The following is a 25205-nucleotide window of genomic DNA, read 5'->3' on the forward strand; positions in this document are numbered from 1 at the left end:
TAAAAATCTTATAGTTCTTTCCCAGGATGCTCATTTTGTATCCATATTTAAGAATTCTTGGTTTAAACATGTCATATATGTATTCTTTTATTTGACAGCATGTTGGTAAATTTTAAAGAAATCTAAGTAATGTATGTGCATTCTTAACAAACCTAGTATTTTAAGAAAAGGACAATTTTGTGTGCTCAAAGGCAATACATTTTTAAGGTTTCTGGAACCTTCAGTAGAAGGTTTCAAATAGATAATAGGCAACATTAGCATAGTTTTAAGGCTTTGAGTCAAAGACACCCATTTATAGACAGCAAATTAGTTAATTCTTACTAACGTCTCATCGCTGTGATGGAAAGGAATACCCAAGTTACTTGATCTCTGGGAGCCAAAGCACACTCTATTTGATGAAGCATCTTTGATCTGCAGCCTCTGATAATGCCTATCAACTGCCAGCAGCCAACTTTGATACCCTGCTAAAGGGAGACATAAGCCGCTTTAACTTGAAAAGGATCAGAAACAATTACAAAATCGAATGAGGTGTTACTGACATGGCAGGAAGATGTGCATGAAGAAGCGAAATACCAGCAGCATGCGTTAATCAACCTGCAATGCCAGCAGGACTCCCCCTGAACTCATGCAACGAAACCAAACAAATATCATCGCAAACAAGAAGACAGCTGGTGTGCAGAAATTACTTAGCTAATCTCGATACCACAGTTCCATAATCCTTAAAATGAGAGATGGTTTGTTATAAAAATTAAGGATAACGTACATAAAGCACCCAGCTCGGTGACTGGCACACAGTTGACAATTAGTATATAGTACTATTTATTATTATTTGGACATAAAAGGGTGAATGAGCGGACGCTGTCAAAATTCTAGTAAGTTGCTAAAACTGCCAACAGTCTCAAGACTACATCAGCATGTTTTGAAACCATAAACACTAGAAACTAGTCAATGAACATGCAGATATCACTCAAAAGAGAGGGATGGAGGAAGTTACAGATGGCATTTCCATCCAAGAATCCATGAGATTACTTTTTTCCGAGGAGGATTCCGTTTTTGCTGTCTTCTGTGTTGTCCTCAAGAGGGCTGGCAGTTGTTAGTGAAGTTTCCTGAGACTGGTGATTCATACAGAGATCACCACCAAACAGTAAAACAAAGCAAATGCGTGAAGATGCATCTTTGATTTGCAGATTGTCCATTGCAAACTGCCTGGGAAGAAGTCAGCATGAAAATCTCATCCCACAGCATCGGGTAAAGAATCTTGGTTTCAGACACCCCAAGAGATGCCATAGAAATAGATTCTGAGGAGCTCCTACTGATCACCTCATCTTACATCTTTATATATTCTCCACCCTTAAGTGACCATCGTCACAAATAAAGCATTAGGCTCTGCCCCCACGTAGAGCACATTGAGCTATTTAAGGACAAACCCCTGCTTTAGTTTCTGCTGCCATGGAGACTCTTATGCGTTTTTCACCCTTAAGGCAGATGGGGTATTGAGTTGGGGAAAAAAAAAAAAAAGGATTATTTGCTTCACACTAAATTTCCGTTTTTATCCTCAGGGTTTCTCTTTTGATACAAAAGCGTCTGGGTTTTTGCTGAATTCGGGCGAGGATCATTTTCCCTCGGTGGCACATTTATACTAATCCTTGGCCGTTCATGTATCTCAACATCTACTTGATGGACAACACATTCCTGTAACTGTAAAATATTCTGTCCCCTTGGGACACCAGTTGTCTCCATACCGGAAGACTTGACCTTCATTTCAGCAGGGAACTGGAAGAAATGTCATTTTCTTTTGGTCTGTTAAACAATATGACATCTTGTTTTGTCTCGGCCTCTGGCTTCAGCCCATCCCACACCCCTCAGAATCACCCACTCTTGAAGATATTGCCTTAGACTTTCTTCTTTCCTTTCTAAAAATCAGTGGTGGATAATGATGCTGAATGTTGTCAAATTCCTTCTAGAAATAAAATACTGGTTTTTGACAACTGAAGGGGGCTCAGTCCTAACCTGAGGATCCCATATGATGAAGGAAGCCTCTCTGCAAAGCTAGCATATCCTTGCAATAAGAACATGCCTCTCTGGAAAGCAGCCACTCTGCTTTAGTCAGGAGTGAGCCTGATAATAGAAGAATATAACTGAAGTTGACACATTCTCATTAGAGTGGCTGAAACAAAAGCACATATGGATCTTTCTGAATCATTGAACACACACTGCTTGATAAATTATATTCTCATTTTCAGAGGCTCCGTCTCAGAATGCCTTAGCAGGTAATAGGCCTCCATGGCTCCAGGTTGCTACTTTTCACCACCCATAAGTGGATTCAGCGGGTGGGTGGAAAGGGATCAGGAAAAGGTAACTATCAGCTACTGACAAGTTTGTCTTTGACAAGGCTTAGTTAAGTGAACTCCAACATCCTACTTCAAGACATGGCTACCTTTTCCAGAACTACCACTCGCTAAGAAAGAAGAAGAATTCAACCAATGTTGAAAGGGTTGGAAAGAGTGCCATTAATCTTCTTTGAAATTATGCCCCTTTGACTCTGTTCCTTGAGAAGTGTTGGCGATTACATCATTCTCCCTTGGGGTACTTAGTTGAGGAAGGTGTCCTGAGAGAAATTTGATGCAGGAAAGAAGGTCAGATGTTAGAAAGGCTGCTCCCACCCTCAAATAAATGCTTCTGTGCTTTGGTTCACTTGACTATCTTGAGGTCCAAATCTCTGAAAGAGCCTGGGTCAATGAGGATTGCTTTCTTAACAATAGAAACCTACTCTGAGTGACGGAAGCAGAAAACCAATGTGTCAGAAGCACATTAAGTAGCTCCCAAAATCGTCTAGCAAGGCCAGAAATCCAGGCCCGGAAATTCATATGGGTCCCTCTTCCCAGCTCTGGACACTGAGCATGGCCAAGGTGCCAGTGCTGTTGGGAACTGGAAATGTCCTGCTTTTTATGTGCCAGTTGCTCTTAATTCAAAGTTCCAATGAGAGTATGTGATTGGTCCTCATTGTCTCAAATTTTGCTGGTGGGAGTGGGGTGGAGACAAGTACCTGGCTTATTTCAGCATCTTTGGTGTGAAGTGAGTAAGTGAGTTCAGGTGTTCAATAGCATTTCTCAAAAAAAGAAAAGAAGAGGAGAAGGAATCTAGACGCATGTTTACTCATTTGAGAATCTCTCAACATTTCTGACAAAATGCAGACTAAACCACTTTCTGTAGAAAAAGGACCACTGTCCTCACCTTCAACCCCCTCAAATTGCTCTTACTAAGCAAACACAGTATGAAGAAAAAAAAAAACCCACTGGTAATTCAGATATAGGAGTTAAGCCTAGTCTCCCAACTCCCTAGGGAATAAGTGCCCTATGCATTTATCCAGATTTCTCTGCCATACTGAAGTTTCACATTGCATTTTTTTCTAAACTGAAGGTTATTTTAAAATAAGACTGTCTGAACTACTTAAAAAAGAAAAAGAGGGAAAATTAAAAGCTATTTGTGATTTTTTGAAGAGCAATAATGAAAGTAACCTCAAATTTGCATTTTTTCTTCTACATGAAAAAAACCCGCCTCTAAGAATCTTAATTTCTCATTTCTCAGAACAGCTTTTAATTTTGTTTTTCATCTCATTGGCATACTCTAATGGGAGCCCTACAGGAAAAGATAACAAAAACAAAGCTAAAAATATGTTTTAGAATCATGACACAGAAAATGTTACTGTTTTTTTTTTTTAAGTAGTAGAATGGATACTATTCTGATTATAGAATCTGCAGAAAGAGAAATAATCTTATACAAACAAAACAGAAAATATCTCCATGGTCTTTTTTTAAGTGTATGCCATTGCCAAATCCCCTGAGAAATGGAATCCCTGCTGGTCTTGCTTCCAGATGGCCGATAAACTCCATGACCCCTGAAATTCCTTATAGTGAGCCTCAGACATGAGTTGTTAACTAATGCAACACATGGCCAGGCTCCCTCATGGAAGCAAACAGAAAACTGGGAAAATTCCAGGGGACTCATCCTTAACACTTCCCTTCAGTGGCTGCAAAAAGTAAGCTCATTTGAATTAATTGCTTTCCTTTACTTGTGGAGATCTATTCAGGAAGAATTCCTTTATAACCCCAGGATAAATGTTTAATTTTTGCTTTGCCAGTAGTAGTGTTTTGGATTTGGGGAGGGAGAATATACTCATGTATCACAAGTGTAATTAAACATTGGCTTTTGGGGCACCTGGGTGGCTCAGTGGTTGAGTGTCTGCCTTTGGCTCAGGGTGTGATCATGGGGTCCTGGGATCGAGTCCTACATCGGACTCCCCACAGGGAGCCTGCTTCTCCCTCTGTCCATGTCTCTGCCTCTCTGTGTCTCTCATGAATAAATAAATAAAATCTTAAAAAAGCATTGGTTTTTAAATGGTAAGAGTTACATAATTTAGATTGTCTTTGCAGTAGTTAAGTAAGGCAGATATGTCTGAATTGCCTGTGTTGTGATGGTTATATTGATTATTGATGATAAGAATAAGCAATCTGATGAGTCTGTGTGTTGCTCTAATGCAAGTGTAACTGTTGGTTCTTTGAAACACTGTTCCAATTTGGGAGCTTTTTTGGAAGTGTGATTATCACTTAATCTACCTCCTACAGCACTCACAAGTTGACTACATCTATGGGTTAAGTCCACCTGATCCAGATACTGTCCTTAATAAAAACTGAAGAGAGTCTTCAAATAAAAATATATAAAAGCAACTAAGTTTGGTTTGAAAGTAATTAAACCTAATTATTTTGCCACAAAGATAGGCAGCAAATTACAAATAATTTAAGTAAAAGTCCAGCCTGTTTGTGCGATTAGCTACCCATCTGTTCTCTCTTGGTTAAGACCTTGGCCGAGAACAATGGAGCCAGAATGCTGTCCTCACTGCCCTATTTCGTTGTCTGTTCCCCCTTCTCCATCTTCAACTCACATTCTTTAATCATGTGCTCCTCACTGAGAAGTGCTGGTTTGGTGACTTTCTGGCACTGTCATTAATATGTCATTGCAAAGAGTTTTGTCTCATTATCGGCAGCTACCCAAAGTCTAGCCCTAAGAGTGACATCTCGTGTCTTAAGCATTCTTTTTTTTTTAATAATAAATTTATTTTTATTGGTGTTCAATTTGCCAACATACAGAATAACACCCAGTGCTCATCCCGTCAAGTGCCCCCCTAAGTGCCCGTCACCCAGTCACCCCCACCCCCCACCCTCCTCCCCTTCCACCACCCCTAGTTCGTTTCCCAGAGTTAGGAGTCTCTCATGTTCTGTCTCCCTTTCTGATATTTCCTACCCATTTCTTCTCCCTTCTGTCTTAAGCATTCTTGATATTATGAATGGCTGTCGCACAAATCTGTACACTGCACAAACTGCAGAGGCTATGGCTTTTCTTAGGATTTTTGGACAGGAGAGCAATGCATTGTCACACCTAAAAGATTTTGGTTTCAGATGAATTATGTAATTTCTCAGAGCGTCAGAAATGTGAAGTCTGTTACTGTGATTGGCACCCATGGAATGATAGCTGTAACTGTTATTTTAGCAGAATATCCCTTCATGCAGAAGTGGGAATAAGTTAATGGAAATGTAAGGGTTTAGCTGAAAAATAAATATTGCCCTGATAAATTGCTGCCTATAGAATATTTTCTATTATCCAAAACCATTTTTCTTTTCTTTTCTTTTTTTCTGTTTTCTTTTTTTTTTTTTTTAAGATTTTATTCATTTATTTGAGAGAGAGAGAGCGCATGGGTGCATGTGTAGGGAGGGAGGTGGAAGGCAGAGGGAGAAGGAGAAGCAGATTCCCCAGCTGAGCAGGGAACCTAATGCAGGGCTCATTTCCAGGACGCTGGGATCATGACCTGAGCTGAAGGCAGACACTTAACTGACTGAGCCACCTAAACACCCCTTTTTTCTTTCTTTCTTTCTTTTTTTTTTTAAGAGAGAGCGCATGTGAGTGGAGGAGGAGTGGCCGAGGTCTCCCTCAGAGAGAGAGAATTCCAAGCTGGATCCGTGCCCTGCATAAAGCCTGATGCAGGGCTCTATCCCACAACCCTGATAACAGGACCTGAGCCCAAATCAAGAGTTGGAGGTTTAACCAACTAAGCTACCCAGGTGCCCCTTTTATGGTTTTTATTATGGAAATTTTCAAATAGTCAAAGATAGAGAGTATAATGTAATAAACCTACACATACCTAACTTCAGCCATAATGAACATTGTGCTATATATGCTTCATTCCCTCCATCCCTGTTATGTTTCTTTTTTAAAAATAGAGAGGGAGGCCTTGTTAGTTAGAAATACATACTATAGTGTTAGATATAAAATAACACAATATCTGGTATTTGTTGTAACATACTGCAGCAAAAAACAAATACCTTGCCATTATCACAGATAATAACTTTAACAATAATTTCCATAATTGCATTTAAACCCGAACGATATTTGAATTTCTCTGATTGTCTCAAAAAATATCTTTTTTTTACAGTTGGATTATTTTTTTTTTTATCACATTCAACACAAGGTCCACACACAGCATTTAATTAATATGTTAAATGTTTCAATCTTACAACCACACCCCTCTCTCCCTCCCTTTATTTGTGCCATTAGTTTGCTAGAGAAGCTGAGTCATACATATATCCTCGGAATGTCACACATTCTATACGTGGCCAGTTGCTTCCTCATCATGTCAACTGACTGGTTCTTCTCTCCTCCTATTTCCTGTAACAGAATGTCAGGTCTAGAAAATTGATTAGATTCAGGTTGCATTTTTGGAGACAAGATTACTTCACAGAGGATGCAGAGTCCTATTGTATCGTATCACAGGGCATGAGTTACTGTGGTATGAATTTAATGTCTCCATTATGAAGTTTGCCATCAACTTTCCTCCAAATGAGCACCTTTTCATTACATATTTACTTACAAGAGATTTATTGTCAATGAGTAGTGTACTTCAGACTTTGTGACTCATGCTCATTTGATGCTTTAAAAAAAAAAAAAGGCACTCTCTTTAACAGCATTCTTAATTCTCCATTCCCCCAATATGGTTACACAATCCTTTTTTTAAATTGACAGTTTTCTTTACCACCTGCCCCCCCTTTTGCTACCAAATTCAGATTTGTCAGGGTTTCAGAAACAGATCTCCTAGTAAGGTCCAGGATGCCTTTTAACTTGCTCTCTGCTGCAAGATTGCACAATTACAATGTGACATCATCCTCTTGATAGGCCTGCTGGGCCTTTATCTGGAAGGTTCTGTGGATTCATATAGGCTACTTGGAGAAACTGCAGTGATTTGTCAGTGACCTGGCAACAAAGAAGCACCTAGAACCTCCCAGGAGATGAATGCTATTGAATAAATAATTTCTAACTAATTATACATGAACTTTCACATGTTAATTTTTTACATGGTAAACAATAGTAAATAACATATATTCTTATATAACCGATGGAGCCCCAGTCTTGAAAGCAAATGATTTCTTTGCACAGGAAGATATTTAGAGATTCAGAAAAACATTAAGGAAAGGAGTTTGGTGGCACCAGGGTGGCTCAGTCAGTTATGCATTTGATTCTTGATTTCTGCTCAGATCATGATCTCAGGGTTGTGAGAATATGCTCCTGGTTGGGCTCCGTGGGTATGGAGTCTGCTTGGGATTCTCTCTCTCCCTTTGCCTCTCCCCTCTCTCTCTAAACAACAACAACAAATTGTAAAGAGTATTCACTTTCCCAATTATCAGTATATTATAAATGTGCTTAAAGCTTTCAAAATTCTGTTCATTTGGGAACCTGAGTGACTCAGTCCATCAAGCGTCTGCCTTCAGCTCAGATCCTGATCTCTGGGTCCTGGGATCAAGCCCTGCATCGGGCTCCCTGCTCAGCATGGACTCTGCTTCTCCCTCTTCTTCTCCCTCTGCCTCTAACCGTGTTCATTCTCTCTCTTTCTCTCTCTCAAATAAGTAAAATATTTTTTCTAAATTCTGTTTATTTACAACATGCTAGGAATCCTATGAAGCATCTTAGTCAGTTTGGGGTTACCACAAAAAAGCTATAAAGTGCGTGGTTTTTAAATAACAAATACTCAGTTCTCAGAGTTCTGCAATGTGGGAAGTCCAAGATCACAGCGCCAGCAGATTTGGTGTTTGGTGAGAACCCACTGCCTGATTCACAGATGACACCTTTTCACTGTAAATTCACATAGTGGAAGGGGCAAGCTAGCTCTCTCTTGGGTCACTTTTATAAGAGATCTCATGACCTAAGCACCGCCCCATAAAGGCCCCACCTCCTAATATCATCACTTTGAGGGTTAGGTTTCAATATATGAATGGGAGGGGAGCAAATATTCAGATCAGAGCAATCTGAAAAGTAAACCTTTCCCCTAATTGTGAGATCCAATAGTCTAACATCAAGATCTGGTAGTTCCTTGGGCATAGCTGATATTCACATAGCTTTTCAGCACCTCATGAAAAGAATACATATAATCAGTCTCCCTTGAAATGTCAAAGTGAACCTTTATAATCTTCTCATGATAAATCTTCTCTTTTGTCCTAGAGACTTTACTAGAAGATGGAGTGGCCCTGGCAAAAATTGAATGGCTTTGCCGATATGCTGATAAATTGGAAGCACTGATTTAATCAAATACCAAATGGGGGGAAAAAAGAAAAGAAAAGAAGAAAGAAAAGAAAAGAAAAAAAAGAAAAGAAAAGAAAAGAAAAGAAAAGAAAAGAAAAGAAAAGAAAAGAAAAGAGCCATACTTTTGAAAAGGAGATATTCCCAACCAGCTCTGTTCCACTATTATCCCTGCTACCAATGAAAGAACAGGCTCAACTGTAGCCTTCAGTTTAATATGTTAAATGTTTAAAAGATTAGGATGTCTAAGGGAAAAGAGTAGTCTCTACCGAAAGATAGAAACACCTGTGTTACCGGAGCAAGGCACACAAAGAGAAGAACGATTGGACCTGTTTCTAAATGACCACTTCACACTCAAGTCCTCTTGAACAGTCAAGTCCAGGATATTAGGGCACATGTCTCTGACAAGGAGCATTACTTTATGAGGTCCTGAAGAGTGTGTCCCAGCTTGACATACAAACGGAGACTCTCTCAGACAAATACAAAATGGTGTTGACATTTCCAAACAGAGTCAATGGACAAGGAATAAGCATTAAGTGCCCTTGCTGGTTGCTTTCAATACAGATACTGGTGTTGCTGTTAGGAATGACCTATGTAAATGCTTCCAAGGTCATTTTTACTACCCTTGGGTCCTCTATTATCTAACCTTGAGTCTGGTGGAAGAAGCCCTGCCAAAGGGCTCCACTTTAGGCACAGCTAACCACTAAACACTTCATTTCCAGATTGTTATATAATATTAATATGTAATATCAAGACCTTCTGTTAACTGGAAACTTATAGTTGGAAGACCTGAAGTTTCAATACAAAGAAAGGAGACACCACCATCCATAGCCTAAGCCACATCAAGAAATTCAAGTTATCACAGAGTAACTCGATATCACTTGGAATTTCTATCCTAATATTTTATACCTAGTAGGCACACACTGTATTTAAAAAGAATGAATGAGTTTTCACTTTCATAAGTTTTGCTGGCTCTTAATAGCACATCCCATCCTGTTCCTACTTATTATGGTATATGCCAGGCACCCCAGTTTTGGCCTTCAGCTGCCAAACAACCCCATAAAAAGCACTGGGCCATAGTCATCATCTCTTTCGTTATTAAGTACCTCCTGAGTAGTCATTATATTCAAGCACTATCTTAAATTTAGGAAGGTTTGGAGTCAAAGAAGGATAAAGTATATGCTCTGCCACATGACAAATTGTCTGTACCTATTCCTGTAAATCTACAAAGTACCCTATCTTGTCAAATTGTAACAGTACAGGCTTTCCATTTAAAGAATTACCCTACAATGATGCATTTCAAAGCCACGTCTTCATTAAACTGATGTGGACATTCACTGGTGACATCTGTCACTTGGAATTTTTCCCTTAATAAAACTGATTGTGAACAAGTAACAAAGGGTTATTGCTTCAGGACATCTGGCGTATGGAAATGGCTCCTTGCAAAGAACCGAATGTTAGACTGCTTTCATGAAAATGGGACCCTACCTGAGCTATATACGAGGTTGGCTACAGTGAAAGACTTTTTCCTCCATCTAAACAAAGTTGGCTATATACAGCTCATGTGGCACAAATGTTTCATGGGAGAATGAACAAATTATGCCTCTGAAGAGTAGCTGGATATTTATTCTGACACAGTTTCCACAGGACAACCAGCAACCTCATTTGAAGTAAATTCCTTAGTCTGTTCCAATAAGAATAATTGTGTTGGAACTCCGCTGCCTGCTCTAAAGAGGGCAAATCCATTTACTGCTGGAGAAAAGTCTCTGGGATGGATCTAACCTATTCGCTTTGTGGGCTTTGATGCTGCTGAGTAAGCCAATGATATTTAAAGTTGGTGCTGGTATGGACACAGTCGAGAGCACTCCGTGGAGTGTTTCTCCTTCAACAACTCAATCACGACCGCAAAAACATGGTCAGTATCAGAGATATGGAGTAGTAACTCGCCTTGATGGCGGTGAACTAATGAACATACATCATTAGATTGTTCGAACATCTTTCACAATCAAGTATCTGACTTTAAAAGAAATTGTCAGACAGTCTTTAGTGTCCCCATAGCATTCATCTAGAGCAATCTGCAGTGTTTATCTGTAGTTTAAATGCAAAAAGAAAAGAAAAATCACTCTAATGTTTCATGCAAGGCTGCTTCTGGAACAAAATTAATAATGGCTGCAATTTGCAGAATGGTTCTCTCATGTTGTGTAGGCTAAATCCAACTAATTTAATTCCTTTGCAGTAATGGCTTAAAATATTACAGAAGAAATATGCAAAACACTGTAAACATGGAACAACTATAGAGTCCTCTGTTTACCAATATTCTTCAGAGGATGCTCACCAACATTATTCTTGGCTCAATGACTTGTTTGCTTTCTCCCGTAAATCTAACACTGTTTTTCCAGATTCATCCATTTTCATTTTTGGTGAATTCTAATTGGCTCCCACTGAGGCTTGGCAGCCACCAAACTGATCATATGCCAGTTTAATTGACTCCAGGGATATTTAACAAATTGTTCACTATTTCATTGTGCACTGAAGGGTAGCTGTCACTAGTCTTTTTTTCTGTCACTATAACTGTTGCGGCCATTATGACAGCCCTGAACATGATTTATTTTGTGGCATAATTTTCTGTACGGGGAAAAATAATAATGCTTCACCACCTCCATCTCTTCTACCACTGAAAATATGATGAGATTAAAGATAGAATCCTGCTTTTATATGAAAAATAATGATTGCTGGCCTGTCAATTTGTAGAGCACATTGTGATTCAATTCCATATAACACTGGACACCTACAAAGATGTATTGAAATGAAATCATTGTGTGATAATTCATCCCATCCTTCCAAAATGAGCATTCAATCAGCTTTAAAAAAATGTAATAGACCTATTCATCAGATGTTTAATGAATGAGTTTTAAATAACACAGGATCATGGCAAACATCTTTGAAATATTTGAATCCAAGCTCTGTTTCTTTAAAAACAAATCCATTAGAGGGGGAAAAAATTGCACTTCATCATATTGTTTATAGACTACAAAGATATAACTTCCTGGTAATAATTTATAAGGCGAAGAAATGAAAATATGCAAATTTCCAAGAAGCATTCAACAGAGCAGGCTTTTCTTGTTTAGAAAAGTTTAGTTTCTTTGATCCTTTCAGTTTAGTGAGCTAAGGCTGAGCACCACAGACATCCCACATTATGGAGTGGTGAATTATGGCTCTGGGTTTGGGCAAATGCACAAACTGGAAGGACAGATGGGGGAGCAGCATGCAAAGATCAGGATAGGCCCATCTTAAATGAGAATATGCTATAATCCAAAACAGGAAGAGCATTCTTCTGGTGACCTCTGGGAACAAAGTGCATCATGACCATTATACTGTGAATGAGCTCAAAAGCCAAATGGCAGAAGGTGCAGGGAGTTGTTATAAATTTTGCAACCTAATTTGCTTTCCTCACATGAGAGTTTAGAATTCTAAATCTACATTTTTCATGCAACGAGCACAAAAGAGCACTTCCCCAAACCTCCAGTAACCATCCATTCATTTCTTCACATTTTTTTTCTCTTGCCAGCTCTTTTCTCTTTTCTACTTTGAACCACATGCCACGGTTCCAGTGTTCACTGCTGTGTTGGAGACCTGGTTGGACTGGGCATCTGATGTGTTCCTGGAGCTCATCAATTTTGGAGACAGGTGCTCTAACATTCAGTGACATTAGGGCCAATGGAAGAGCTCCCGGAGCATCTTCAGTGGCTCTATGCTGTCAGCTATAAAAATAACAATTTACTGAGTGCCTTCTCTGTGCCTAGCTCTGCCTTAGGTACTGATGATGCATTAGGGAGCAAACAGCCAAGGGTCCTGAGGAGTCCCACTTCAAGCCAAAATCCTACATGTGATCTTTCAGGCCTGACCATAGCTAATTATAAGGTTTTAGCCTGGCAGGCTTCCCAGGGAACCTCCTGATGGCCGGGAGGGTACTGGAAGACCTCTTCCTCCACTCTGACTCACACTCAGTACTTTTCCACTCCTTGCTCTTCTCCTTTTCCTGCCTCTAATTCCTCCTTCCATAAATGGTGGGAACCTAGGGCTCAGTGCTCCCTCAAGAGTGTGGATTTATTTGGTGCTCGCCCAGCTCCATTTATGAGTACAATGAACAGTGGGGAAGCCAGCACCTTCTTTATCTTTGTGGTCTTTTGCTGACACTATTACAGTAAGTAAATAAAGGCTTGAGTGTTTGTCTCATTGTCTTCATTGACCACTCTGACACCAGACAGCTTTCTAACTCCTTGCCCTCTTGAAGCTTACATTCTAGATGACTCTGTGATTTAGGTTAAAAACTCAATGACTTTCAAAAGCAAATGTTAGAAGAAAGGTAGCATATTAATTCATTATCAGTAACTAGCAACTTAACTCAAATTTTTATTTTAAGACTGGTCATTAGGGAAGGTACAAAACATAGAGTGCTGTCAAAGGTTACAGGTTTGGGTAAGTATTTCCTGAAAGGTCTCAGTAGCTGTTTTAGTTGCCTTGGGCTGCTGTTACAAAATACCACAGGCCTGGTGACTTAAACAACAGACATTTGTTCCTCGTGGTTCTGAAGGCTGGAGGTCCAAGATCAAAGTGTCAACAGATTCAATTTCTGATAAGGACTGCTTCTTGGACGGTAGACAGCCACCTTCTTTCTAAGACCTTACATGGCAGGGAGATAGAGCTCTGATTTCTTTCTCTCTTCTTATAAGAACATTAATCCTACTATAGGAGTCCCATTCTCATCCCCTCATCTAAACCTAATTGCTCCCAAAAGCCAATCTCAAAATACCACCATACTGAGGGCTAGGGCTTCAATATATGGATTTGGGAGGAATACATTTGTATTCAGTCCATAACTGTAGCCACAGGGCATTGTTATAGGTACTGTATTTTGGGCAGTGATGATGCACATTAAAAAGGGAGTTAATTGGGCATTTGTTTTTGTTTTTAATTTATTTTGTTTTGCTTCTTCTTTTTTGTTTACCCAGCATTTTTCCTTTCAGAAACTGCCATTCTGCACTGGTAGGTACCATAGGTAGACAAACCCAAGGTTGAGAGCACAATCCTCTAGAGTACTACCAAGTCTCCTCAAAACTTCTGACACCAACTACAATGAGAAGGCCAAACTTTAAAGTCTGAAGGAGCAGTCCACACAAGCCTGTCCTCACTTGAGAGCCAGAAGTTCAGAGTTTCCCAAGGCAAACCTCACTTCAGACCAGCTGACTACAAATTTAGGGGCTTCCATGGCCATCCTCAGTTTACTAGAAGTATGGTTTTATTATAGTAAAATGATACAAATTAGAACCAGAGATGCAGAAGGTGAAGTGTGAGACAGTTCTAAATATGAAACTTCTATCATCCCCGGGGATATATTACACTTCCAGCATCAAAATGTTACAACAGTTAAAGAATATTGCCAACCAGGGAAACTCACTCAAGCTTTGGTCTCCTTTTCAGCGGGATTTCATTACTTAGGCATGACTGATTGACTCATTGTCCACATGGTTAAATTCAATTTCTAACCACCACCCTCCCCCTGATTTTAAGCTGCTATCTCATGGCTTCAAGCCACAACCTTCTCATCAAATGGTTGGTCTTTTTATAGTGTGGCCATCCCTTCACTTTGATCACCTCATTAAAATAAACCATCAGATGTGGTGCAAGGAGCCTACCAAAGATAACAAAGACACTCCCATCACTTCAAAATTCTAAGGGTTTAGAGATCACGTCCCAAGGGCCAAGACAAAAGCCAGATCTCTCTTTGGGCAAAGTTAATTCATTATTACACAGTGAGATAGACAACCATCTTACTCAATATTGGTCAACTGAAACATCCTATCCCCTGACAATGCTCAGTGAGGGGTTTTAGGGCTGAGCACATCTCAGGATGGATTTGGTAGAAATAGTTAACATGTTCATAAGAGGTAGAGATGGGGAGATTGAACAATATCACTTGGTCTCTGAATTCAGCCACATGGGAAATCTTCTAGAATTCCATTAAAGAGCTGATAGATTTTTTTTTTTTTTTTGGCTTAAGATACTTCAAGTCAGATTTCTGTCACTTAAAGTATAAAGAGTCTTGTCTAAAATCTGAAGAGTTTTTGTGGAATAGGGGCAAGATGGCGGAAGAGTAGGGTCCCCAAGTCACCTGTCCCCACCAAATTACCTAGATAACCTTCAAATCATCCTGAAAATCTACGAATTCGGCCTAAGATTTAAAGAGAGAACAGCTGGAAAGCTACAGTGAGAAGAGTTCGCGCTTCTATCAAGGTAGGAAGACGGGGAAAAAGAAATAAAGAAACAAAAGGCCTCCAAGGGGGAGGGGCCCCGCGAGGAGCCGGGCTGAGGCCGGGGCGAGTGTCCCCAGGACAGGAGAGCCCCGTCCCAGAGAAGCAGGAGCTGCACCGACCTTCCCGGGCGGAAAGGGGCTCGCAGGGAGGGGGAGCAGGACCCAGGAGGGCGGGGATGCCCTCGGGCTCCCGGGGACACTAACAGACACCGCCCCCGGGAGAGTGCGCCGAGCTCCCTAAGGGCTGCAGCGCACGGCGGGACCCGGAGCAGCTCGGAGGGGCTCGGGCGGAGGCTCCGGGGAGGGGGCTACGGGGCAGGAGCGCGATTCCAACAGTGCAGGCCCAGGAGCACAGGGCGCCGGGACACAGCCCAGGACCCGGCCTCCCCCCGCCCCTCCCCCGGACAGACAGAGGCCGGGAGGGCCCAGGACAGCGAGGAGCTCCTGCCCCGAGCTGAGCAGATCAGCTGCCCGCCCTGGAGCCTCCAGGCCCCTGCAGACCCAGAGCTCCGGAGTTACTGCGGGAGCTGACTCCAGGGCTCCAGAGCTGGCCCCGCCACTGGGGTTGTTCCTCCTGCGGCCTCACGGGGTAAACAACCCCCACTGAGCCCTGCACCAGGCGGGGGGCTGAGCAGCTCCCCCAAGTGCTAACACCAGAAAATCAGCACAACAGGCCCCTCCCCCAGAAGACCAGCTAGACGGACAGGGGCAAAACAAGTTATTGACCAAGCAGCACTGGAAAGTTCCGGGGGGGGGGGGGGGGATCCCTGGGTGGCGCAGCGGTTTGGCGCCTGCCTTTGGCCCAGGGCGCGATCCTGGAGACTCGGGATCGAATCCCATATCGGGCTCCCAGTGCATGGAGCCTGCTTCTCCCTCTGCCTGTGTCTCTGCCTCTCTCTCTCTCTCTCTCTCTCTGTGACTATCATAAAAAAAAAAAAAAAAAAGGAAGTTCCAGGGGAAGTTGAGGGATTTACAGTATACAGAATCAGAGGATACTCCAGCTTGGTTTTTTTTTGTTTTTGTTTTTGTTTGTTTGTTTGTTTTTTTATTTCTGTTTGCTCCCCCCCTTTTTTCTTCTCTTTTCTTTTCTTTTTTTCTTTTTCTTTCCATCTTTCTCTTCTCTCTTTCTCTCCTTTTCCCAATACAACTTGCTTTTGGCCACTCTGCACTGAGCAAAATGACTAGAAGGAAAACCTCACCCCAAAATAAAAAATCAGAAACAGTCCTCTCTCCCACAGAGTTACAAAATTTGGATTACAATTCAATGTTAGAAAGCCAATTGAGAAGCACTATTATAAAGCTACTGGTGGCTCTAGAAAAAAGCATAAAGGACTCAAGAGACTTCATGACTGCAGAATTTAGATCTAATCAGGCAGAAATTAAAAATCAATTAAATGAGATGCAACCCAAACTAGGGGTCCTAACGACGAGGGTTAACGGGGTAGAAGAACAAGTGAGTGACATAGAAGACAAGTTGATGGCAAAGAAGGAAACTGAGGAAAAAAGAGACAAACAATTAAAGGATCATGAGGATAGATTAAGGGAAATAAGTGACAGCCTGAGGAAGAAAAATCTACGTTTAATTGGGGTTCCCGAGGGCGCCGAAAGGGACAGAGGTCAAGAATATGTATTTGACAAATCATAGCTGAAAACCTTCCTAATCTGGGAAGGGAAACAGACATTCAGATCCAGGAAATAGAGAGATCACCCCCTAAAATCAACAAAAACAGTTCAACACCTCGACATTTAATAGTGAAGCTTGCAAATTCCAAAGACAAAGAGAAGATCCTTAAAGCAGCAAGAGACAAGAGATCCCTAACTTATATGGGGAGAAATATCAGATTAACAGCAGACCTCTCCACAGAGACCTGGCAGGCCAGAAGGGGCTGGCAGGACATATTCAGGGTCCTAAATGAGAAGAACATGCAGCCAAGAATACTTTATCCAGCAAGGCTCTCATTCAGAATGGAAGGAGAGATAAAGAGCTTCCAAGACAGGCAGAAACTGAAAGAATATGTGACCTCCAAACCAGCTCTGAAAGAAATTTTAAGGGGGACTCTCAAAACTCCCCTTTAAGAAGAAGTTCAGTGGAACAATCCACAAAAACAGGGACTGAATAGATATCATGATGACACTAAATTCATATCTTTCAATAGTAACTCTGAACGTGAATGGGCTTAATGACCCCATCAAAAGGCTCAGGGTTTCAGACTGGATAAAAAAGCAGGACCCATCTATTTGCTGTCTACAAGAGACTCATTTTAGACAAAAGGACACCTACAGCCTGAAAATAAAAGGTTGGAGAACCATTTACCATTCAAATGGTCCTCAAAAGAGAGCAGGAGTAGCCATCCTTATATCAGATAAACTAAAATTTATCCCGAAGACTGTAGTGAGAGATGAAGAGGGACACTGTTTCATACTTAAAGGATCTATCCAACAGGAGGACTTAACAATCATCAGTATATACGCCCCGAATGTGGGAGCTGCCAAATATATCAATCAATTAATAACCAAAGTTAAGACATACTTAGATAATAATACACTTATACTTGGTGACTTCAATCTAGCGCTTTCTACACTCGGTAGGTCTTCTAAGCACAACATCTCTAAAGAAACAAGAGCTTTAAATGATACACTGGACCAGATGGATTTCACAGATATCTACAGAACTTTACATCCAAACTCAACTGAATACACATTCTTCTCAAGTGCACATGGAACTTTCTCCAGAATAGACCACATATTGAGTCACAAATCAGGTCTGAACTGATACCAAAAGATTGGGATTGTCCCCTGTGTATTCTCAGACCATAATGCCTTGAAATTAGAACTAAATCACAACAAGAAGTTTGGAAGGACTTCAAACATGTGGAGGTTAAGGACCATCTTACTAAAAGATGAAAGGGTCAACCAGGAAATTAAGGAAGAATTAAAAAGATTCATGGAAACTAATGAGAATGAAGATACAACCATTCAAAATCGTTGGGATACAGCAAAAGCAGTCCTGAGGGGAAAAACATCACAATACAAGCAGCTATCCAAAACTGGAAAGAACTCAAATACAAAAGCTAACCTTACACCTAAAGGAGCTAGAGAAAAAACAGCAAATACATCCTACACCCAACAGAAGAAGAGAGTTAATAAAGATTCGAGCAGAACTTAATGAAATCAAGACCACAAGAACTGTGGAACAGATCAACAAAACCAGGAGTTGGTTCTTTGAAAGAATTAATAAGATAGATAAACCATTAGCCAGCCTTATTAAAAAGAAGAGAGAAAAGACTCAAATTAATAAAATCATGAATGAGAAAGGAGAGATCACTACCAACAGCAAGGAAACACAAATGATTTTAAACACATATTATGAACAGCTATACGCCAATAAATTAGGCAATCTAGAAGAAATGGATGCATTCCTGGAAAGCCACAAACTACCAAAACTGGAACAGGAAGAAATAGAAAGCCTGAACAAGCCTATAACTGGGGAGGAAATTGAAGCAGTCATCAAAAACCTCCCAAGACACAAAAGTCTAGGGCCAGATGGCTTCCCAGGGGAATTCTATCAAACGTTTAAAAAAAGAAACCATACCTATTCTACTAAAGCTGTTTGGAAAGATAGAAAGAGATGGAGTACTTCCAAACTCGTTCTATGAGGCCAGCATCACCTTAATTCCAAAACCAGACAAAGACCCCACCAAAAAGGAGAATTACAGACCAATATCCCTGATGAACACAGATGCAAAAATTCTCAACAAGATACTAGCCAATAGGATCCAACGGTACATTAAGAAAATTATTAAAAAAAAAAAAAAGAAAATTATTCACCATGACCAAGTGAGATTTATTCCCGGGACACAAGGCTGGTTCAACACTCGTAAAACAATCAATGTGATTCATCATATCAGCAATAGAAAAACCAAGAACCATATGATCCTCTCATTAGATGCAGAGAAAGCATTTGACAAAATACAGCATCCATTCCTGATCAAAACTCTTCAGAGTGTAGGGATAGAGGGAACATTGCTCAACATCTTAAAAGCCATCTACGAAAAGCCCACAGCAAATATCATTCTCAATGGGGAAGCACTGGGAGCCTTTCCCCTAAGATCAGGAACAAGACAGGGATGTCCACTCTCACCACTGCTATTCATCATAGTACTGGAAGTCCTAGCCTCAGCAATCAGACAACAAAAGGACATAAAAGGCATTCAAATTGGCAAAGAAGAAGTCAAACTCTCCCTCTTCGCCGATGACATGATACTCTACATAGAAAACCCAAAACAAAAAACAAAAAAAAAGAAAAGAAAACCCAAAACACTCCACCCCAAGATTGCTAGAACTCATACAGCAATTTGGTAGTGTGTCAGGATACAAAATCAATGCCCAGAAGTCAGTAGCATTTCTGTGCACTAACAATGAGACTGAAGAAAGAGAAATTAAAGAGTCAATCCCATTTACAATTGCACCCAAAAGCATAAGATAACTAGGAATAAACCTAACCAAAGTGTTAAAGGATCTATACCCTAAAAACCATAGAACACTTCTGAAAGACATTGAGGTAGACACAAAGAGCTGGAAAAATATTCCATGCTCATGGAGTGGCAGAATTAATATTGTGAAAATGTCAATGTTACCCAGGGCAATTTACACGTTTAACACAATCCCTATGAAAATACCATGGGCTTTCTTCAGAGAGTTGGAACAAATTATTTTAAAATTTGTGTGGAATCAGAAAAGACCCCGAATAGCCAGGGGAATTTTAAAAAAGAAAACCATAGCTGGGGGCATCACAATGCCAGATTTCAGGTTGTACTACAAAGCTGTGGTCATCAAGACAGTGTGGTACTGGCACAAAAACAGACACATAGATCAATGGAACAGAATAGAGAACCCAGAAGTGGACCCTCAACTTTATGGTCAACTAATATTCGATAAAGGAGGAAAGACTATCCATTGGAAGAAAGACAGTCTCTTCAATAAATGGTGCTTGGAAAATTGGACATCCACATGCAGAAGAATGAAACTAGACCACTCTCTTGCACCATACACAAAGATAAACTCAAAATGGATGAAAAATCTAAAAGTGAGACAAGATTCCATCAAAATCCTAGAGGAGAACACAGGCAACACCCTTTTAGAACTCCACAACAGTAGCTTCTTGCAAGATACATCCACGAAGGCAAAAGAAATGAAAGCAAAAATGAACTATTGGGACTTCATCAAGATAAGAAGCTTTTGCACAGCAAAGGATACAGTCAATAAAACTAAAAGACAACCTACAGAATGGGAGAAGATATTTGCAAATGACGTATCAGATAAAGGGCTAGTTTCCAAGATCTATAAAGAACTTATTAAACTCAACACCAAAGAAACAAACAATCCAATCATGAAATGGGAAAAAGACATGAAGAGAAATCTCACAGAGGAAGACGCAGACATGGCCAACACGCACATGAGAAAATGCTCTGCATCACTGGCCATCAGGGAAATACAAATCAAAACTACAATGAGATACCACCTCACACCAGTGAGAATGGGGAAAATTAACAAGGCAGGAAACCACAAATGTTGGAGAGGATTGGGAGGAAAGGGAACCCTCTTGCCCTGTTGGTGGGAATGGGAACTGGTGCAGCCACTCTGGAAAACTGTGTGGAGGTTCCTCAAAGAGTTAAAAATAGACCTGCCCTAGACCCAGCAATTGCACTGCTGTGGATTTACCCCAAAGATACAAATGCAATGAAACGCCGGGACACCTGCACCCTGATGTTTCTAGCAGCAATGTCCACAATAGCCAAACTGTGGTAGGAGCCTCGGTGTCCATCGAAAGATGAATGGATAAAGAAGATGTGGTTTATGTATACAATGGACTGTTCCTCAGCCATTAGAAAAGACAAATACCCACCATTTGCTTCGACGTGGATGGAACTGGAGGGTATTATGCTGAGTGAAGTAAGCCAGTCGGAGAAGGACAAACATTATATGGTCTCATTCATTTGGGGAATATAAAAAAAATAGTGAAAGGGAATAAAAGGGAAAGGAGAAAAAATAAGTGGGAAATATCAGAAAGGGAGACAGAACATGAGAGACTCCTAACTCTGGGAAACGAAGTAGGGGTGGTGGAAGGGGAGGTGGGTGGGGGGTGGGGGTGACTGGGTGACGGGCACTGAGGGGGGCACTTGACGGGATGAGCACTGGGTGTTATTCTATATGTTGACAAATTGAACACCAATAAAAAATAAATTTATTTTTTAAAAAAGTTTTTGTGAGTGTTGAAATGGAGACAAAGGATGGCTATAGGGATCCCTGGGTGGCGCAGCGGTTTGGCGCCTGCCTTTGGCCCGGGGCACGATCCTGGAGACCCGGGATCGAATCCCACGTCAGGCTCCCGGTGCATGGAGCCTGCTTCTCCCTCTGCCTGTGTCTCTGCCTCTCTGTCTCTCTCTGTGTGACTATCATGAATAAATAAATAAAATCTTTAAAAAAAAAAAAAAAAAAAAAACAAGGATGGCTATAGACCACCATTTTCTCCTTTGTGAAGCTGCCTGTGATCATCTCTAGTCTAGTTTTCTAAAAGTACCACATGGCTCGTTTTCACTCAAAGTTAGCCAAGAAATTCAAATTGATCTAAACCCCACAAGAAAGTCATGAAAATTGACTAATTGATAATTCATTGATTTAAAAATAATATAAAGTACTATTTCAAACCACAAAGGAACATTATGATCAAGTTTCATCTCTCCCCTCCCCACTACCAGTCATTATAATCGACAGGAATAATTCTAACATTAACTTTTATTAATAAAACATTTAAGGGGTGCCGAGATGGCTCAGTGGTCGAGCATCTGCCTTTGGCTCAGATGTGAACCCGGGGTACTGGGATTGAGTCCCACATCAGGCTCCCCACAGGGAGACTAGACTGCTTCTTACTCTGCTTATGTCTCTGCCTCTCTCTCTCTGCATCTCTCATGAATAAATAAAATCTTTAAAAAAATAAAATAAAAATATTTAAGAAGCTGAGTGAAATGTTAGTCTCATCCAGAACCAGCTTTTAGAATTATAGTTCTCAATTTTAGTGAAGCACTACCTTGTTTCATCAAACTCACCCTTGTTTCATCGGTGATGTAAATTATATATGTATATTAAAAACTTTAGTGATAAAGTACCCAAATTTGCAAATTATCATACAAAAAATTTTAGAGTCAATAAATAAGAACTATAAGCTTCAGTTGACAGGCTTCTAAAATGTCATGTTTCTTTACCCAACAAAAATAAACTTTTCAAAGTCTTCTGACTCAGTTTTAAAACATTTCCCATTCAGGCATGCCAGGGTGGCTCAGTGGTTGAGCATCTACCTTCAGCTTAGGGTGTGATCCTGGAGTCCCAAGATCAAGTCCCGCATTGGGCTCTCTGCATGGAGCCTGCTTCTCTCTCTCTGCATGTGTGTGTGTGTGTGTGTGTGTGTGTGTGTGTGTGTCATGAATAAATAGAATCATTTTTTAAAAATTCCATTCAGACTTAAAGATACCTTTATGTATAATTTTATTGAACTTTCCCAACAGATAGCTATATTTTATGAGGCACTTCAGATTCCCTCAGATATACTGCCTCACAGCCCATTTTGCTACCAAGTTCTGGTTGCTTATGGGCCAACCAACACTCGTTCTACACATGCCAGTCCTGAGCAACAGCTGCTCAAAGTTTTTGGCTTCTTCTCCTAGAAGTTCTACACTTGGATGAAGCCCCATGCTGCAGAGGCCAGATGATGCTACCTAGAATTAATTTCCCACGAGTTCCTATGCTTTCAAGAACTGATCCCAGAAAAAGGTTTCAAGAGAAATAGGTGGCAGTCTGGTCTGAAAGCCATGCCCCAAGATGGACCACAAAGAGATTCTAGGGAGATTCAGTAGGTGGAAGAAAGGTAGGTGCCATTTTGTAGCTGATATGCATTGTTAATTGGGTGACTTCCAGAGTTGGCATGAAACAGCATCCAGGTCTACAATTGTCCTACTTTCTAATTCACCTTCAGTTTTTGTGAATCCTCAGCCATGGGTATGTGTTAAGCTCAATGACAAAGAGAGCCAGCTCCTGCCAGACCACCTTCTTCACAGAGGTCCTGCTCTTTTCCTTCTGTAACACCTGCACACATGACTATCATTGTTTGTTTAGTTATTTCCCCCCACAAGACTGTATAACTTGTTTGTCTTCACTCACTGATATATGCCTAATGCGAAATACAAGCCCTGGCACACAGGAGACACTCTATAAATATTTGATGGATGAATGACCATCATTTTAAGGAGACAACATGGCTCCAGGGCTGGGCTAATTTCACCATGATACGATTAAATGTATTGATATGTCTAAATAAAGAATGTATAAATCATTAAAGGAACTGGTCAGTTAGGAAACATAGAAAAAGGTGAGTCACTAAGGTAAATGGTAGAATGCCTATCCGCGCATATCCAGGGATAAAGGAGAGTTAGCTAATGGACTTCACATATTGTGGTCCCATTAGTAAGAGCATCCTTTTATGAAATGGATACATTCAACTCTTTTAGCAAGATGCCATTAACTCCTCAGTTTCTAATTCCATACTCACGTAGCAATTCTGTAATTATTATTTGATTTCCCATGTCAGTCTGTGCAAGGAGAAGGACTTGTAGATTCTAAGTATTTCAAATCTCTCTGACAGTGATTTCTCATTATGAATTAGTGAATTACTTTCAGGTCATAATATGCAATCATTGTGAACTGATTTAGATGGGGTCCCATCCACTCTTTGCTCTGTGGACATTTCATTTTTAAATTTTTTTTTTTTTATGAGAGTCACACAGAAAGAGAGAGAGAGAGGCAGAAACACAGGCAGAGGGAGAAGCAGGCTCCATGCACCGGGAGCCCGACGTGGGATTCGATCCCGGGTCTCCAGGATCACGCCCTGGGCCAAAGGCAGGCGCTAAACCGCTGCGCCACCCAGGGATCCCTTTAAAAATTTTTTTATTGGAGTTCAATTTGCCAACATTTAGCATAACACCCAGTGCTCATCCCGCCAAGTGCCCCCCTCAATGCCCATCACTCAATCACCCCAACCCCCTGCCCACCTCCCTTTCCACTACCCCTTGTTCATTTCCCAGAGTTAGGTGTCTCTCATGTTTTGTCACCCTCACTGATATTTTTTTTTTCTCACTGATATTTTCACTCATTTTCTCTCCTTTCCCTTTATTCCCTTTCACTAATTTTTATATTCCCCAAATGAATGAGACCATATAATGTTTGTCCTTTTCCAATTGACTTATTTCACTCAGCCTAATACCCTCCAGCTCCATCCACGTCAAAGCAAATGGTGGGTATTCGTCGTTTCTAATGGCTGAGGAATATTCCATTGTATACATAGACCACATCTTCTTTATCCATTCATCTTTCGATGGACACCGAGGCTCCTTCCACAGTTTAGCTATTGGGAACATTGCTGCTATAAACATTGGGCTGCAAGTGTTCTGGTGTTTCACTGCATCTGTATCTTTGGGGTAAATCCCCAGCAGTGCAATTGCTGGGTCATAGGGCAGATCTATTTTTAACTCTTTGAGGAACCCCCTCCGTGGACATTTCAATTGCTCTTACTTCACTTCTTGAGTTCCATGGCCAACACTTGCAAGAACAAGGTGCTGGAGGCCTACAACAGGAGGTGGAAAGAGTTAGGACTAGGGACAGGGGTCATGTGCTATGACTGCCAATTCTTTTCAGCTCTCACTGGACTCCTGGTTAGTTCAAGATTCTTTGTCAAGGAACCACAGCAAACCAACAGGCAGTTTTTGTAAGATTTTGTTCTTTGGCACATGGGAGAGTTATTTTAAGATTTACTCACCAATCTGAGAAATTTCTAAGTCACATTGGCCAAAAGAACACAAAAATGAAAGATTTTTTTAAAGTAATTTTTTTAAAGTGATCATGTGAAGGTAACTCAAAACATAGGTCTTGGATCTGATACCACAGCAATGTATTATGTTCATTTAAAGTCATAGAAAATGAGAGTTCATATCAAAATAAAATAGCTAGTCCTCTCGTTGCTGAAATAAAAAAGAAGCTGAAAATCTCAGAACCCTATTTCCATAATCACTATGCATGATAAGAGATGGTTTGACAAGTAAAATACATTTTATTAGGTTTCCGTATATTTGAGGGAATGCCTAATGGTTGAAATTTCAACTTTTGGATCCCTGGGTGGCGCAGCGGTTTAGCGCCTGCCTTTGGCCCAGGGCGCGATCCTGGA

Source organism: Canis aureus, chromosome 5 (genome assembly GCF_053574225.1).
Source record: "Canis aureus isolate CA01 chromosome 5, VMU_Caureus_v.1.0, whole genome shotgun sequence".
Classification (NCBI taxonomy): Eukaryota; Metazoa; Chordata; class Mammalia; order Carnivora; family Canidae; genus Canis; species Canis aureus.